The following is a 17,992-nucleotide window of genomic DNA, read 5'->3' on the forward strand; positions in this document are numbered from 1 at the left end:
AATGGCGGAGCAGGCTCGAAGGGCCGAGTGGCCTACTCCTGTTCCTATTTTCTATGTTTCTATAGCTGATCTGTATAACTCCATTTACCCGCCTTTGCTCCCTTGATACCCTTACCTAACAAAAATCTATCAATCTCCGTCTTGAAAGCTCCAATTGTCTGAGCAATTGTCTGCTGCTCATGTCCATACACCATGCCCTCCCCCCACCCCCCATGCAAAAGACCAGCTCACGCAAATTTCCTGGATTTACACAAATGCTGTGCTGGTGTACATCCTCGCCCAAACATTTAGGTGCATCACGGTCCGAAGTCACCTGATACCAGCGTAATGAAGATTTCAGGAGTTTAATAGTGATTTTCTTTTAAATTTTTCTTACTGAGTCCTGCACTATACTTAACCAAAGAGCTATCAGTCACAGTGCACCTGAGATTTTTTGGACCCCCACCCCCAACATGTTCAGAAGCAGCAGGAATAACCTTCCCATCGGGCATACCCCTAATCTGCGTAGTAGTGGAGGAGGAAGAGGAGCAGCAGAAGCTTTGCGAGTGGAACTCCCTATCTTACAGCATTGGGAAAATACCTTCACCACACGGACAGCTAAATTCAAGAAGAAGACTCGTCGCCACCTTCTCAAGAGCCACCAGAGATGGGCAATAAATGACAGCCTTGCCAGCGACGCCCACATCTTGAGAATTAATTTTTTTAAATGTTAGGGATCTCAACTGGACAACTGTGAGTTCAAACCCAGAATTAACTGAGATTCACACTTCCTTCCCCTCATAATGGAAGTTTTGCTGGTTCTTGCCAGACCACTAAATGATGCAGCACTGCCGCTGTGGAACATCAGAGTGCTCTGTTTCACACTTCACACATGCAGGTTTGTTGATTTTACAAAAAAAGTCCACTAAATAGCAATGCAGATACACTGGGCCAGAATTTGCTGGCAAAATAAAGGTGAGGCTAATGGTGCTCGCTGTTATTTATGTGAAAATGGTACAGCAACTTCAGGCGAAGAGCAGATGCATGGTTAAATGCGAATATTCAAGAGTTACTGTGCGAGAACACCACACCACCGTTACCTTTGCGAAAATGGCATCCCACTGTCTGCCTCTCCACTGAATGGCATGAAATTGCTGTATTTGTGTGGTAGATACGAACTAACCTCACCATAGAATCATAGAAAGATTAGAGCACGGAAGGAGGCCACTCAGCCCATCGAGTCCACTCTGGCTCTATGCTAGTCCCATTCCCCTGGCCTATCCCCATAGTCCTGCAAATTTTTTACTTTCAATTACTTATCCAGTTCCCTTTTGAAGGTCATGATTGAATCTGCCTCCACCACCCCCTCTGGCTGTGCATTCCAGATCCTAACCACTCGCTGTGTAAAAAAGTTTTTCCTCATGCCACCTTTGGTTCTTTTGCCAATCACCTTAAATCTACGCCCTCTGGTTCTTGACACTTCCGCCAATGGGAACAGTTTCTCTCTATTTACTCTGTCTAGACCCTTCATGATTTTGAATACCTCTATCAAATCTCCTCGCAACCGTCTCTGTTCCAAGGAGAACAACCCCAGCTTCTCCAGTCTATCCACGTAACTAAAGTCCCTCATCCCTGGAATCATTCTAGTAAATCTCTTCTGCACCCTCTCTAAGGCCTTCACATCTTTCCTAAAGTGCGATGCCCAGAACTGGACACCATACTCCAGTTGTGGCCGAACCAGTGTTTTATAAAGGTTCATCATGACTTCCATACTTTTATACTCCAAGCCTCTATTTATAAAGCCCAGGATCCTGTATGCTTTTATAACCGCTTTCTCAACCTGCCCTGCCACCTTCAACGATTTGTGCACATATACCCCCAGATCTCTCTGTTCCTGTACCCATTTTAGAGTTGTGCCCTTTAATTTATATTGCCTCTTCTCGTTCTTCCAACCAAAATGTATCACTTTGCATTTTTCTGCGTTAAATTTCATCTGCCACATGTCCGCCCATGCCACCAGCCTGTCTCTTTCTTCTTGAAGTATCACTATCCTCCTCACTGTTTACTAGCCTTCCAAGTTTCGTGTCATCTGCAAATTTTGAAATTGTACACCCAAGTCCAAGTCATTAATATATATCAAGAAAAGCAGTGGTCCCAGCACTGACCGCTGGGGAACACCACTGTACACCTCCCTCCAGTCTGAAAAACAACCCTTCACCACTACTCTTTGTTTCCTGTCACTTAGCCAATTCTGTATCCATGTTGCTACTGCACCCTCTATTCCATGGGCCGCAATCTTGATGGTAAGCCGACCATGCAGCACTTTATCAAACGCCTTTTGAAAGTCCATATACACCACATCAACTGCATTGCCCTCATCTACCCTCTCTGCTCCTTCATCGAAAAACTCTATCAGGTTAGTTAAACATGATTTGCCTTTAACAAATCCGTGCTGGCGTTCCCTAATCAATCACACTTGTCCAAGTGACTGTTAATTCTGTCCTGGATTATCGTTTCTAAAAGTTTCCCCACCACCGAGGTTAAACTGACTGGCTTATAGTTTCTGGGTTTATCCTTACACCCTTTTTTTTGAACAAGGGTGTAACAGTTGCAATTCTCCAGTCCTTTGGTACCACCCCCATATCTAAGGATGTTTGGAAGATTATGGCCAGTACCTCCGCAATTTCCACCTGTACTTCCCTCAACAACCTAGGATGCATCCCATTCGGACCGGGTGACTTATTTACTTTAAGTACAGCTAGCCTTTCTAGTACCCCTTCTTTATCAATTTTTAGCCCATCTAGTATCTCAACTATATCTTCCTTTACTGAGACTCTGGCAGCATCTTCTTCCTTGGTAAAGACAGATGCAAAGTACTTATTTAGTACCTCAGCCATCCCCTCTGCCTCCATGAGTAGATCTCCTTTATGGTCCCTAATCGCACCCCTCACCACCTCTTACTGCCCGTTTACTATTTATATGCTTGTAGAAGACTTTTGGATTCCCTTTTATGTTGGCCACCAGTCTATTCTCATACTCTCTCTTTGCCCCTCTAATTAACTTTTTCACTTCCCCTCTGAATTTTCTATATTCTGCCTGGTTCTCACTTGTATTATCAATCTGACATCTGTCATATGCCCCTTTTTTCCACTCCATCTTACTCTCTATCTCTTTTGTCATCCAGGGAGCTCTGGCTTTAGTTGCCCTACCTTTCTCCCTCGTGGGAATGTACCTAGACTGTACCCGAACAGAAAGTCATGTCTTGTCATTTCAAGTGTTAGTAACTTTTTAATGATGTGATAAATGTTAATTACTGCCAATCAACCTCTCTGGCACTGAAAATTAACTATTACATGTGTGGAGTTTCATTCCTTCAGGTTTTAATTGTTGTTGGAGGTTTTAAAAATGTCAAATTTAAAACAAAATATTTTTCCTTTCTGATTCTTTTTTCTCTCTCTTAATCCAATCTTTCTTTCCCTCTCTTTATCTGTCTTTTTGTGCCTGATTTGATATTGAATTCACCCACTCTAATTTACACTTCCTTCTCAGACTTTGCGCTGTTTATTTCTCAATCCTTCAATCTAATTGGTTAAGGAGATTCACAGTTACTTGCCCTGTTCACTTAGGTCCCTGTTTCCCTCGCTACACCGTTATCAGCTCGCACTTTCAGCAACTTACCATGCAAAAAATGTAAAAACCGAATCGTGCAAGGGCAAGTCTGCCTAATGGCAGATGCCGTTAGATGCCTTGCTACAGTAAAATCTGGCCCATTGTATTTTCTGAAGGGAATACACCATTTAAAAAATAGCATCTGCAGTTGTAACACAAGTGGGCAACAATTGGTGGCACAGCGTTTTTGCTTGTTTTATGCTGATTTTCACATTCTGGCATAGGCAAATGAGCTCCGCAGGAAATTTCAGCATAAGGCAAAGACACTAACGTAAATGTCTGCGTAAGAACGGTCCAGGAAATTCGCGCCAATGTCTAATGATCTGATGCATCGCTCAGACTCCATGTACCCCTATCCTGCCTCTTCCACAACCTGCATTGCTGCTATATTTTCCAAGACCACCACTACCCTCCTCTACAAAATTGGAAATTATCAAAGTATCAGAAATCACTATCAGCTTCTCTGGAGCTAGTTCTGATTTTTGAGACACTTACAAATCTGACGAGCAGGATCTTTCCACCCAAACATTTTTTCTTGTAAATTCATCACAGAGATTGTCTAGACTCTAACCTTCCTCACCTGATAATGCTCAGCAGGTGCAGTGCTGTTTGTTGTAAGACAAAACAGTGCAAGTTAGGCATTGATGATGTGACAGAAAACTAAAGCTGCTAATTTGATGCACGCCTCTGATGCTCACTGCAGTCCGCACTAGAGGCAGAATTAGATCCTCAACTTCTGATAAGAAACCTGGGATTTCTAAGCTGCTTGGATGCAAAATGGCTCCTATATTTCATAACATGGTCAACTACTCCTTCTCTGTGTTAGCTACAAAAAAACTGTGGAATGCTCATGAGGCTGGGTTTAGGGTAATAATGCTCTACCTTTGGGTAACCACAGGTCACCAGATTGTCTTGTGATATATATTAAAAACTGATTCCAGGGTATGAGGTACCACATCCCAAGTGCTACTAGAAACTAATTGAAACGTTATACAGATCACAAGATTACACAAGGAAGAGGGCGGCCATTCCGCCCACCTGGCTTATCCTATGCATTGAAAGTCTGGAAAGTGGAAGGCAACAAAACAAAACAAAATTACCATCAGCTCCACTGGCTGTGTGGGTAGATGGACTGTATAGTGCAGCACTAAGTCATTCAGATCAATAGGACTCAGATTCAATCCCCTACTCTTTGCTGAGTTCGCTGATTTAAGCCTGTGCAGCAATTAGGCCAATGCAATCATCTCCTGGTCTGTAGGCTAGAGAGAGGAAAGAAAATCAGCGAGGGTTCTGATTCCAGAATAGTGGTAATTGTGCTCTCCTGAAAAGTGTACACATGTGGATTTTGGGTGAGGATGGGGGGACAGAATCAGAGTTGGCTGTGATGCCCTTCATGATTGAATAGTCTGCTGGCACTCACTATCTAGGCTCACAGATGAAGAATGGCCACTTGGGTGAATACAGGAGGAAGGAAGAAAATTGAAAAAGGGAAAAAGACACCAGTGGTAGACACCAAACCACCCCCCTGCCCACCAACCGCCCCCCCCACCCTGCCCACAACAAACGCCGAATGCGGATATTGTTTAAAATTGGGTGTTTTAGATAAACAATCACAGACTTTAGTAGTCTTGGCAAACTTTATCATTTTGTGTTTTGCAACAGGAAATATTGTGCGAGTCTTGACAAAGAACTTACAGCACAACATTTGGGAATGAGCTGAGGTGTTAGTAGCCCAGTGATGTAAAGCTGCTATCTTTTCACACTGGGAAAGAACACAATGACAAAAAAGAACCATAATTATATGTCTCATATTATCCTCAAGGAGTTGGAAAGGCTAAGCTGCTATGAAATTTTGCAGATGTAATCACAGAAAACAATTCAAGCATTGGTAAGTAACAAACTGGTACAAATCTTATATCTAAGGCAAGCAGATGTAATATTCTAAACTCCTTAATCTTTTGCTTTGTTGTGTTATTTAATGCAAATGCATTGGTTATCTCTTGTTCCGCTTAACCAACATGGAGGGGGCAGATTTCCTTTGTGTGATGAAATCGTAAATTCATTTTTATAAACTGGGTTATGTTTTATTGCATAGTGGTGAGTAAAATAAAAATAAAGAAATTCTACGCCCAATTGCCAAGGATGCACACAACTGGATTTGAGCTCTGCTGAACAACAATTATTTATGTAGTGCCTCTCACACATAAGAATATTTCAGACCAAGTAATTGAACTGGTTTGGCTGCAGAAAGACATGGCACTGCTTGAGATGCTGAAGTCAGATATGGCACTGGAAAGCCCGGCTAGTCACATGCTATGTGCACTTTAGCCTCTGACCTATGGACTTGAAACCATGGAGATACGAGTGGAGAGAATAGTTTTCAATCATGATGCAGCACAGATGGAGCCATTGGCAATTGTTCAGCAGATTGATGGAGGAATAGCTGTCAGAGCAGGTGGCAAACTTAAGGAAAATGCCATTGTTTCCTGAGGTACAAAAGTCAGGAATATCAAAATAAAACATTGGTACAGCTATCAGCAAGGGGGAAATGGGAGAAAGAAAAATATTAATAAAGTCTTCAATAGCAGACCACAGTTATTTTTGAAAGTGGCCACTTCTGCCTATGGGCTGCTGCTTAGCAGCCTCGAGAGCCTCTTTTATACAGGGGTACATTTAGGAAGGGTGGGCGACAGGCAGTAAGGGATGAAAATGGATGTTCTAGGGAAAAGAGACATGAGTCCAAATTTCCTCAAGGGTGCACGCTGGCATAAGTGCAGAGATGTGCCTACCTGGGCCTCTGCCATTGACTCTGTCAAAGTTTGCGAGGTTGGGGAGTTCACCTGTTTTGCATGCAAATAGCATACACCCACACCACCAAGAGCATATCTATAGTGCCTGCCAGTCCCATGATATCAGCTATGCCAGTTCTGGTGAGGGGGTTGTTAGGCCTTTCCCCACCCTCTCTACCCTCAGGAGACAAGTGCTAGGTGTTCCAACAGCCCCCTTTGTAATGGAACAATACTTAAATATTTTCTGGGCTTTTCTTTGGGGGCCAAGGCTGTGTCACCGGCAAGATTAATTATTTTAACAAGGCCCAATCAACCTGGTTTATAAGGGGAGCAATTGCAATGTCAGAGCAGCACATTTAATTGGGGATTCAGGTTTGGACCCAGATCTGGCCACTTGGTTCGTCCCAGCATCCAGATCGCTCAGCATTAGACAAACTGAGGCCGAGAAAATTCCCAGCAAATGATTTCTGTATCTTTTCTCTCCTTCGAGGCTATTGTATTCTCTCGCTCTAGTTCTTCCTCAGTTAGCAGGGTGTCCATCTCACTTTTTCTCTTTCCCTTTCAGCAGGGTTTTCCCATAACAGACTCTCTCTCTCCACTTCTCCTCACCACCTGCTCAATAGACTCCTTTTTTCTCTCACATCTGTCTCTATCTGTGTAGTCCCCAAGATAATCTCTCTCTTTCTCTCCCTTCGCAAGTGTCTCACTCCATCCCTCTTCCTTTCCCCCAAGAGGATCTCTCTCCCCAAGAGGGTCTGTTTCACTCTCCTTTTCCCGCAATATCATTTGTGTCTCTTTTCTCTATTTCTTGGATTGCAATTCTTTAGAAATCAGTGTTAGAAGATTTTCAGAATGTTTATAGTTCAATTGTAATTTAAAAAGTATTTTCTCTGTCTTCAGTATTTTATCGTGCCTATATTTTCTGTCCTTACTTTTCTCTCTCTTTTTCTGGGTGTCTGTTTCTATCTTTCTCTGCAGTTTCTGTATTATTTTCTCTCCCTCATTCCGACTATATTTCTCTGGACATCTGTTCCTATCTGTTTGTTTGTATCTGCCTGTATCTCCCTCCAGTTTCTACACTATTTTTATTTTTCACTCCCTCATTCCTCCTTTCTGTTTGCAGTTTCTGTAATATTTGTTCTCTGGTTTCTCTGCTGTTCTCTAATCATTGTGTCTCCTTGTGCTGCTCCCTGACTAACTTTCTGCTGCTCGCTCTCTCTCTCAAGACTTTCTTCCATTGACCATGTCACTCATCTGCAATTAAATCTCTCATGTCCATCTACCTTTTTTCATTTGCTGAACACATGCATTTTCAGCAAACTCGTCTTGTCTCTTTGCCTCCTCCCAGTTCCTGTCTGGATAAGTAACTTTGGCAGTTTGTTCATTGGAAACAAACTCCTGCACTTTTGCATAATGGGGCTGCTCTGTGCTTTTAAAAAAATGCTTTACTCTTCTGTTCACTTCTTTCTCTGCCACTTCTCTCCTCTTTTCCCTTCTATGTTCCTTTATGTTTTTTTTCTTAATTCTTTTCACTTTCCCTTTTGCTCTCTACTTAGTGAGCATCTGAACTACGATCCTAGTCAGCAGCCATCAGCACAGGTGGTGGCTCTTGGAAATTGCAGTCTGGGAGGAGAGAGTGTACACAAGAGTCCAGGATATTCAGACTTGCGGGAAAGGGGCGGGGGAGGTTATGTTCCTGGATTTGTTTTTATTGTTTATCATGTGATAAGTATTATTTTTAGGGGCATGTAGTGGAACGGATGCAGAACTAACATAGCATCTATGTCTCAGACAATTTCTTTTTGCTCCAATTCTGTCCTCTTGCGCATCCCCGATTTCCTTTGTTCCACCATTCAGCTATCTAGGCCCTAAGCTCTGGAATTCCCTTTCTAAACCTCTCCACCTCTCTACCTCTCGCTCCTCTAAGTCACTCCTTAAAACCTATGTCTTTGGCCAAGCTTTCGGTCACCTTTCCTAATATCTCCTTATATGGTTTGGTGTCAGATTTTGTTTGATAACGCTCCTGTGAAACGCCTAGGTTCCTTTTACTATGTTAAAGGTGCTATATAAATGCAAGTTGTTGTTGTTTGAGTATGATTGGGTGGATTTCTTTTGGTGGAATGTTGATTGGTGAGAAAATTGAAATTGGAGAGAAAGATCTTGCATAATATGATTGGTGAATATTGAAAGTATTGTAAAGTAGAAATTAAACAAAGGGAAAGGAGAAAAATATAGAGACTTAAACACTTAATCAGTGAGAAAGAAGAAAGTTGATAGTTACAATGTAGAAGAGAGACCGAAGTGTATGGCAGACACTAGAGATGTTATTCATAAAGCATGTACTCAATTGGTGATAATATCGTTGAATGATTATCATTGCATCATATCATTTATAACATAAAAATGATTACTATCAACAAAACAAAAATATTGCCCTGTTTTTAACTCTCAGTGGGTTTTGGGCGGATGGGTAGTGGTGTAAGTTAGAATCTCTCTCACTGCTTCAGAAACGAGGCCTGGGCAATTTTAATTCCCGGGACTCATTTAAATCTCGCCAGCCAACTTCCCATCCACCTGGGAAGCAATGAAAAACCATATGGTCCAGAGGCCGCCCACTGTCACTCCTGGCCCCACAAAGAAAGTGAAAAAACTTACCTGCTTGGGCCTCTTCAGGCCCTGATCCTCTTCCCCACTGTTTTCACCTGGTGGGAAAGCCACTGTGGTTTCCCGCTCAGGCTGTCCAGTTAAAATGACAGTCGTGTCCTGATGATGTCATCGGGCCCCAACATGCATATGTAAAAAAGGTCCCCGCCAACTTTGGCCACGTTTCCTTGCCGGCTACTGAATAGAGGAGATTGGGAAAGGTCAGTTCCAGATTGCTCCTGGGCATGTAAATAACCTGGACAATTTTAACTGCCCACCTGCCTGGTTTCTGCTGGGCGGGTGGGGTTAAAATCTCCCAATATTGCATAACTCATTTTGGCTTTCCTCAGAAACTCTCTAGTGCAGCTGAATTCTGGGAAGCAGTATCCAATATGGATTAGGGTCAGTGAATAGAAATGATGCAGTTCTTTCAAAAATTTTCTCCCCTCCTTTTCTGAAGATTTGTTGGAATATGGTTCCATGGGTTTTGTCACTCCATTGGTCATTCTTCACTCACCAGCCTGGACAGTCTGTATCAATAGACTATTTCATCATGGAAACCATCTATTCACAGGCAGTTTCCAGCAGGAGCCACTGCATAACTATCAGGGGCAGAAACCCTAGTTAGTTTTTTCCCCCCTCTTAGTCTAGAGGTGCTGAGGCTATTGTAGCACCCCAACTACTGCTCTGGCTGAGATCAGCTAACTCAACACAGATCGGTGATGGGACATAGGAACTTCTGGTCTGTCAGTGCCTTTGCCCAGTAAACTACTGAGGGAGTTTTGAGCAGCTTTCATTCTGTGTTGGGACTGAGATTATACTTGGCTCAATACACATCCGTTTAATCTCTAATTTATTCTGTTATTTCGGTTTTCAGCAAAATGAAAATGCAGAGAAGGTTATCATTGGAAATAACTATGAGAGAGAAATGAACGCGAATTTTCTAAGAAGAATGGAGAAGAGGTAAGAATTTGATTAGTCACAACAATCCATGTAAAATGGACAAAACATGCTCAGAGCAAATAAAGTATAAACATCACAAAATGAGAAGGTCCCAGCAACAGTGATAATGCTGCAATATCGTGCTAGCTTAGTATAATGAGAAGCACACATAGAATTCGGGGATATTTTCCAACCAGTGACATTCACAAACAAACTCTTAACATGGCTGTACTACGTCCCCGCGTGCATTATTTTTAGGCAGGTACTAAATAATTGGCTTAGATGCTGAGAGATTGTTTTAGATGCTGAGAGATCATTTATGCCCCCTAGTCTAGAACTAGGGGGCACAAACGCAGGATATGGAGTCAGCCATTCAAGACTGAGATGAAGAGGAATTTCTTCACGCAGAGGGTTGTGAATCTTTGGAATTCTCTACCCGAGAGGGCTGTGGATGCTGAGTCATTGAATATATTCAAGGCTGAAATGGATAGATTTTTGGACTCTAGGGGAATCAAGAAATATGGGGATCGGGCAGGAAAGTAGAATTGAGGTCGAAGATCAGCCATGATCTGATTGAATGGCGGAGCAGGCTTGAGGCCTACTCCTGCTCCCTATTTCTTATGTTCTTATTTAAGTGGGGAAAAGCAGGGGAGTGGGACTAATTGGATAGCTCTTTCAGAGAGCCAGAACAGGCATGATGAGTTGAATGGCCTCCTTCTGTGCTGTATGATTCTATGATTCTATAAGCTCCTTAAGTAAGTTTCACATTTCTTCCACTTTCCTGGGTGAATGGTTGTCTCACCTTGGCCAGGGAAGTACATTATGAAGAAAAGGTGGCATAAGAAATAGGAATTGATATGAAGGCGCTCATCACAAAGTCTGAAGTACTTACCTTAAATATAAACAGGGGAATGAAAAATAGAATCGGGTTAGAAAAGAAATAATCTATAATATGTGCTTTATTTGAAACATCTAAATATTGTCTTTGAGAAGTTTCAAATAAATGTGGATTGAGCCCATAATTAGCATGAAGCATGCCATACTGATAAACACATCATATTTGATTTCTGCTGCAACTTAAAACCTTAAATGAAGTTCACACGGACAACCATTTGTCTTTCAATAGTAAGAAGAGAATGATTTTTCTCTCCTGATATATCTGCTATTTAGCCAAGTTAAAAAGTTATACATTTTGTGATTGGCAGGGGTTACAAAGAATTTTTTTTATTCGTTCATGGGATGTGGGTGTCGCTGGCGAGGCCGGCATTTATTGCCCATCCCTAATTGTCCTTGAGAAGGTGGTGGTGATCCGCCTTCTTGAACCGCTGCAGTCCGTGTGGTGAAGGTTCTCCCACAGTGCTGTTAGGAAGGGAGTTCCAGGATTTTGACCCAGCGACGATGAAGGAACGGTGATATATTTCCAAGTCGGGATGGTGTGTGACTTGGAGGGGAACGTGCAGGTGGTGTTGTTCCCATGTACCTGCTGCCCTTGTCCTTTTAGGCAGTAGAGGTCGCGGGTTTGGGAGCTGCTGTCGAAGAAGCCTTGGTGAGTTGCTGCAGTGCATCCTGTGGATGGTACACACTGCGGCCACAGTGCGCCGGTGGTGAAGGGAGTGAATGTTTAGGGTGGTGGATGGGGTGCCAATCAAGCGGGCTGCTTTGTCCTGGATTGTGTTGAGCTTCTAGAGTGTTGTTGGAGCTGCACTCATCCAGGCAAGTGGAGAGTATTCCATCACACTCCTGACTTGTGCCTTGTAGATGGTGGAAAGGCTTTGGGGAGTCAGGAGGTGAGTCACTCGCCGCAGAATACCCAGCCTCTGACCTGCTCTTGTAGCCACAGTATTTATATGGTTGGTCCAGTTAAGTTTCTGGTCAATGGTGACCCCCAGGATGTGGATGGTGGGGGATTCAGCGATGGTAATGCCGTTGAATGTCAAGGGGAGGTGGTTAGACTCTCTCTTGTTGGAGATGGTCATTGCCTGGCACTTGTCTGGCGCAAATGTTACTTGCCACTTATTAGCCCAAGCCTGGATGTTGTCCAGGTCTTGCTGCATGCGGGCTCGGACTGCTCCATTATTTGAGGGGTTGCGAATGGAACTGAACACTGTGCATTCATCAGCAAACATCCTTATTTCTGACCTTATGATGGAGGGAAGGTCATTGATGAAGCAGCTGAAGATGGTTGGGCCTAGGATACTGCCCTGAGGAACTCCTGCAGCAGTGCCCTGGGGCTGAGATGATTGGCCTCCAACAACCACTACCATCTTCCTTTGTGCTAGGTATGACTCCAACCACCGGAGAGTTTTCCCCCTGATTCCCATTGACTTCAATTTTACTAGGTCTCCTTGGTGGCACACTCGGTCAAATGCTGCCTTGATGTCAAGGGCAGTCACTCTCACCTCACTCTGGAATTCAGCTCTTTTGTCCATGTTTGGACCAAGGCTGTACTGAGGTCTGGCGCCGAGTGGTCCTGGCGGAACCCAAACTGGGCATCGGTGAGCAGGTTATTGGTGAGTAAGTGCCGCTTGATAGCACTGTTGACGACACCTTCCATCACTTTGCTGATGATTGAGAGTAGACTGATGGGGCGGTAGTTGGCCGGATTGGATTTGTTCTGCTTTTTGTGGACAGGACATACCTGGGCAATTTTCCACATTGTCGGGTAGATGCCAGTGTTGTAGCTGTACTGGAACAGCTTGGCTAGAGGCGCAGCTAGTTCTGGAGCACGTGTCTTCAGCACTACAGCCGGGATGTTGTCGGGGCCCATAGCTTTTGCTGTATCCAGTGCACTCAGCCGTTTCTTGATATCACGTGGAGTGAATCGAATTGGCTGAAGACTGGCTTCTGTGATGTTGGGGATATCGGGAGGCGGCTGAGATGGATCATCCACTCGGCACTTCTGGCTGAAGATGACTGCAAACGCTTCAGCCTTGTCTTTTGCACTCACGTGCTGGACTCCGCCATCATTGAGGATGGGGATGTTTGCAGAGCCTCCTCCTCCCGTTAGTTGTTTAATTGTCCACCACCATTCACGACTGGATGTGGCAGGACTGCAGAGCTTTGATCTGATCCGTTCGTTATGGAATCGCTTAGCTCTGTCTATAGCATGTTGCTTCCGCTGTTTAGCATGCATGTAGTCCTGAGTTGTAGCTTCACCTGGTTGGCACCTCATTTTTAGGTATGCCTGGTGCTGCTCCTGGCATGCTCTTCTGCACTCCTCATTGAACCAGGGTTGATCCCCTGGTTTGTTGGTAATGGTAGAGTGAGGAATATGCCGGGCCATGAAGTTACAGATTGTGCTGGAATACAATTCTGCTGCTGCTGATGGCTCACAGCGCCTCATGGATGCACAGTTTTGAGCTGCTAGATGTGTTCTGAATCTATCCCATTTAGCACAGTGGTAGTGCCACACTACACGTTGGATGGTGTCCTCAGTGCAAAGACGGGACTTTGTCTCCATGAGGACTGTGCGGTGGTCACTCCTACCAATACTGTCATGGACAGATGCATTTGCGACAGGTAGATTTACAAAGGATGTACAGCACAGAAACAGGCCATTCGGCTGAAGAGGTCCATGTCAGTGTTTATGCTCCACATGAGCCTTCTTCATCTAACCCTATCGACATTCTATTCCTTTCTCCCTCATGTGTTTATCTAGCTTCCCCTTAAATGCATCTATGCTAGTTGCCTCAACTACTCCTTGTGATAGTGAATTCCACATTCTTACCATTCTCTAGGTGAAGAAGTTTCTCCTGAATTCCCTATTGGATTTATTAGTGACTATCTTATATTTTGGCCCCTCGTTCTGGTCTCCCCCGCAAGTGGAAACATCTTCTCTACGTCTACCCTATCAAACCCTTTCATAATTTTAAAGACCTCTATCAGGTCACCCCTCAGACTTCTCTTTTCTAGAGAAAAGAGCTCCAGCCTATTCAACCTTTCCAAAAAGGTATAACCTCTCATTTCTGGTATCATACTGGTAAATCTTTTTTGCAACTTCTCCAGTGCCTCTATATCCTTTTTATAGTGTGGAGACCAGAACTGTTCACAGTACTCCAAGTGTGTCTAACCAAGGTTCTGTATAAGTTTGGTATGACTTCTTTACTTTTCAATTCTATTCCTCTAGAAATGAACCCCGTGCTTGGTCTGCTTTTTTATGGTCTTATTAACTGGCGTCGCTAATTTTAGTGATTTGTGTGTCTGTACTCCTAAATCCCTCTGCTCCTCCACCCGGTTTAGCCTCTTATTTTCCAACAAGTATGTGGCCTCCTTATTATTCCTACTAAAATGTACCACCTCACACCTGTCTATATTGAAATTCATTTGCCAATTACACGCCCATTCTGCAAGTTTATTAATATCTTTCTGTATTTTGTCGCAGTCCTCCTCAGTATTAACTATGCCCCCCAATTTGGTGTCATCCGCAAATTTTTAAATTGTACTTCCAAATCCCGAGTCCAAATCGTTTATGTATAAGGTGAACAATGGTGGTCCCAGCATTGATCCTTGTGGAATACCACTTCCCACATTTTGCCAGGTTAAATGTTATCATTGAGTCCTGATATCATTAAAAACACTTTGACTTGAATTCCTAGCATTCTTCATGGTAAATTCTGGACGCAAAACTGTTTTGCAGCATACTTTGCATATTTGCACATGCCCAAACAATACAAAATAGTAATCCATGTCTGCCAAGGACAAACACCTCCTTAAGATCACTATAAACAGTGATTTCTTATAAAGAACTGGAATGATGTAGGTAAGAAGCAAAATCTTTTCAATTTATAACGGCTACACATCAGACAACAGGGATAAGAACGATTAAAATTTGCCTGTAAGGAAAACCTATGACAATCACAATAAATTCTTCGCTTCAGCAGAGAAATTTTAAAAGGTATCACAGCACATTGGTGCATTTATATTATTTAGAATTGCTTCAAGGTTCCTGGTGCTGTAGAATTTACCCAGTTTACAATGCTGGGCAGATTCCATGGCACTGGTGCAACAAGCAAACAATTTGCAGTTTTATTAACAGCCTGCCCTGAAGGTCCTTGCAGGAGAGTGACTGGTAAACCACATCACCGGCCTATCCAAGCAGGCAGAAAATTGTTCCCTTGCTCTGCACAGCATTTGTACTGTTGCATTGCTGGATCTCCCCTTGAGAAGCATCTAGGTGCATCTGGAGGACACAATGTCACCTGATTTATCTTACACCGAAATCTGTTGCTGAAATTGAGCTGTAAAGTAAATGCACTGTTAAAGAAACCCTGCAGTGGTTCATGTGGCTCAACTAAATAAGCATTGAGTAGCTGAGCTATAGGGAGAAGGAGGTACTGGTGGGGGAGGAGGGACATGGAGCTGTACCCAATAAGGAGAAGAAGGCAGAAAAGTAATGGGAAAAGGAGGAAGAAGAATGTTTCAAAAAGTGCCATTAAGATCTAGAGGCATCTAGATAGTCGGATAACTGGAAGGCAGAGAAAAAATTATGGAATCACCATTGATGAGATAGAATTATCCAGAAAAAATAACACACAGAATATAAGACATAAGGAAAGGGCATACAAAAAGGCAAAAAATGGCACAGATCCTGGCGAATGGGAAAGATACAAAGATCAACAAAGGGTCACAAAACAGATAGTAAGAGCTACAAAAAGAGAGTATGAAAAGAAACTTGCAAGGGATATCAAAACCAATAGAAGAACTTTTATAGTTACATTAGGAAAAAGAGGATGGTCAGGATCAGTGTTGGCCCCTTAAAAACTGAAAGTGGGGATATTGTCATTGACAATGGCGGACATGTTGAACAATTACTTTGCGTCAGTATTTACAGTAGAAAAAGAGGATAGCATGCCGGAAATCCCAAGAAAACTAATATTGAATCGGGGACAGGGACTCAATAAAATTAACATAAGTAAAGCAACAGTAATGAAGAAAATAATAGCACGAAAGAGTGACAAATCCCCAGGAACAGATGGTTTCCATCCCAGGGTTTTAAAGGAAGTAGGTGAGCACATTGCAGATGCCCTAAGTATAATCTTTCAAAGTTCTCTAGATTCAGGAACTGTCCCTCTAGATTGGAAAATTGCACATGTCACTCCGCTTTTTAAGAAAGGAGAGAGAGGGAAACCAGGGAATTATAGACCAGTTAGCCTACCATCTGTTGTGGGGAAAATCCTGGAGTCTATAATTAAGGATAGGGTGACTGAACACTTCGAGAATTTTCAGTTAATCAGAGAGAGCCAGCATGGATTTGTGAAAGTTAGGTCATGCCTGACAAACCTGATGGAATTTTTTGAAGAGGTGACTAAAGTAGTGGACAGGGTCAATGGATGTTATTTATATGGACTTCCAGAAGGCATTTGATAAGGTACCACATAAGAGACTGTTAGCTAAGATAGAAGCCCATGGAATCGAGGGAAAAGTACGGACTTGGTTAGGAAGGCGACAAAGAGTAGGGATAATGGGTAGGTACTCACATTGGCAGGATGTGACTAGTGGAGTCCCGCAGGGATCTGTCTTGGGGCCTCAATTATTCACAATATTTATTAACTACTTAGATGAAGGCATAGAAAGTCTCATATCTAAGTTTGCCGATGACACAAAGATTGGTGGCATTGTAAGCAGTGTAGATGAAAACATAAAATTACAAAGCGATATTGATAGATTAGGTGAATGGGCAAAACTGTGGCAAATGGAATTCAATGTAGACAAATGTGAGGTCATCCACTTTGGATCAAAAAAGGATAGAACAGGGTACTTTCTAAATGGTTAAAAAGTTAAAAACAGTGGATGTCCAAAGGGACTTAGGGGTTCAGGTACATGGATCATTGAAGTGTCATGAACAGGTGCAGAAAATAATCAGTAAGGCTAATGGAATGCTGGCCTTTATATCTACAGGACTGGACTACAAGGGGGAAGAAGTTATGCTGCAGCTATACAAAACCCTGGTTAGACCGCACCTGGAGTACTGTGAGTAGTTCTGGGCACTGCACCTTCGGAAGGACATATTGGCCTTGGAGGGAGTGCAGCGTAGGTTTACCAGAATGATACCTGGACTTCAAGGGTTAAGTTACGAGGAGAGATTACACAAATTGGGCTTGTATTCTCTGGAGTTTTGAAGGTAAGGGTTGATCTGATCGAAGTTTATAAGATATTAAGGGGAATGGATAGGGTAGATAGAGAGAAACTACTTCCGCTGGTTGGGGATTCTAGGAGTAGGGGGCACAGTCTAAAAATTAGAGCCAGACCTTTCAGGAGCGAGATTAGAAAACATTTCTACACACAAAGGGTGGTAGAAGTTTGGAACTCTCTTCCGCAAATGGCAATTGATACTAGCTCAATTGCTAAATTTAAATCTGAGATAGATAGCTTTTTGCCAAACAAAGGTATTAAGGGATATGGGCCAAAGGCGGATATATGGAGTTAGATCACAGATCAGCCATGATCTTATCAAATGGCGGAGCAGGCACCAGGGGCTGAATGGCCTACTCCTGTTCCTATGTTCCCAGAATAAGAGAATCTCTTTTTTATGGTTTTTGTCATTTCCTCTCTTGACAACCTACTTTTAAAAAGTGGTTTAAAACACAATGAGGGTAATTTTGACTTTGTGAGATAGTGTAAAATGGGTGATACAGAATCGGCAGCCTGTTTTACATCTCTCCCAATTTTTATTTCCTTTAGTATTGAGCCAAAACAGAAAGGTTTCAGATTCAAACCCTGGTCAATGCTGAGTCAGCTGATCTTGGCTGTGGTCGGTGTGTGCATGCAATAATTAGTTCCAATATTCCTGGGATAAGAAAGGTAAAAATCATCCAGGGTTTCATTGCTTATTGCTGTCCAGTGCCCCCAGCTGGAAGTATGATTGGAAAAATGCCAGGTGATAACAGGGTTGGTTTTTGGCTGTGCTACCCTGTGCCACTCACAGTCCAGGCTTACATGGCCATATGAATGAGATTGACTGCTGATGTGGA

General features: G+C 43.0%; 1 long non-coding RNA gene across 1 annotated transcript; it reads left to right on the top strand.

Moving 5' to 3' along the window:
• Positions 1-5,472: 5,472 nt before the first annotated feature.
• Positions 5,473-17,022, top strand: LOC137327825 (uncharacterized). Its single transcript, XR_010964559.1, has 3 exons — positions 5,473-5,536; positions 9,958-10,043; positions 16,920-17,022. It is a non-coding gene; the product is annotated as an uncharacterized lncRNA (long non-coding RNA).
• The last annotated feature ends 970 nt before the right edge of the window (positions 17,023-17,992 follow it).

The sequence above is a fragment of the Heptranchias perlo genome, chromosome 1 (genome assembly GCF_035084215.1).
Source record: "Heptranchias perlo isolate sHepPer1 chromosome 1, sHepPer1.hap1, whole genome shotgun sequence".
NCBI classification, from domain to species: domain Eukaryota; kingdom Metazoa; phylum Chordata; class Chondrichthyes; order Hexanchiformes; family Hexanchidae; genus Heptranchias; species Heptranchias perlo.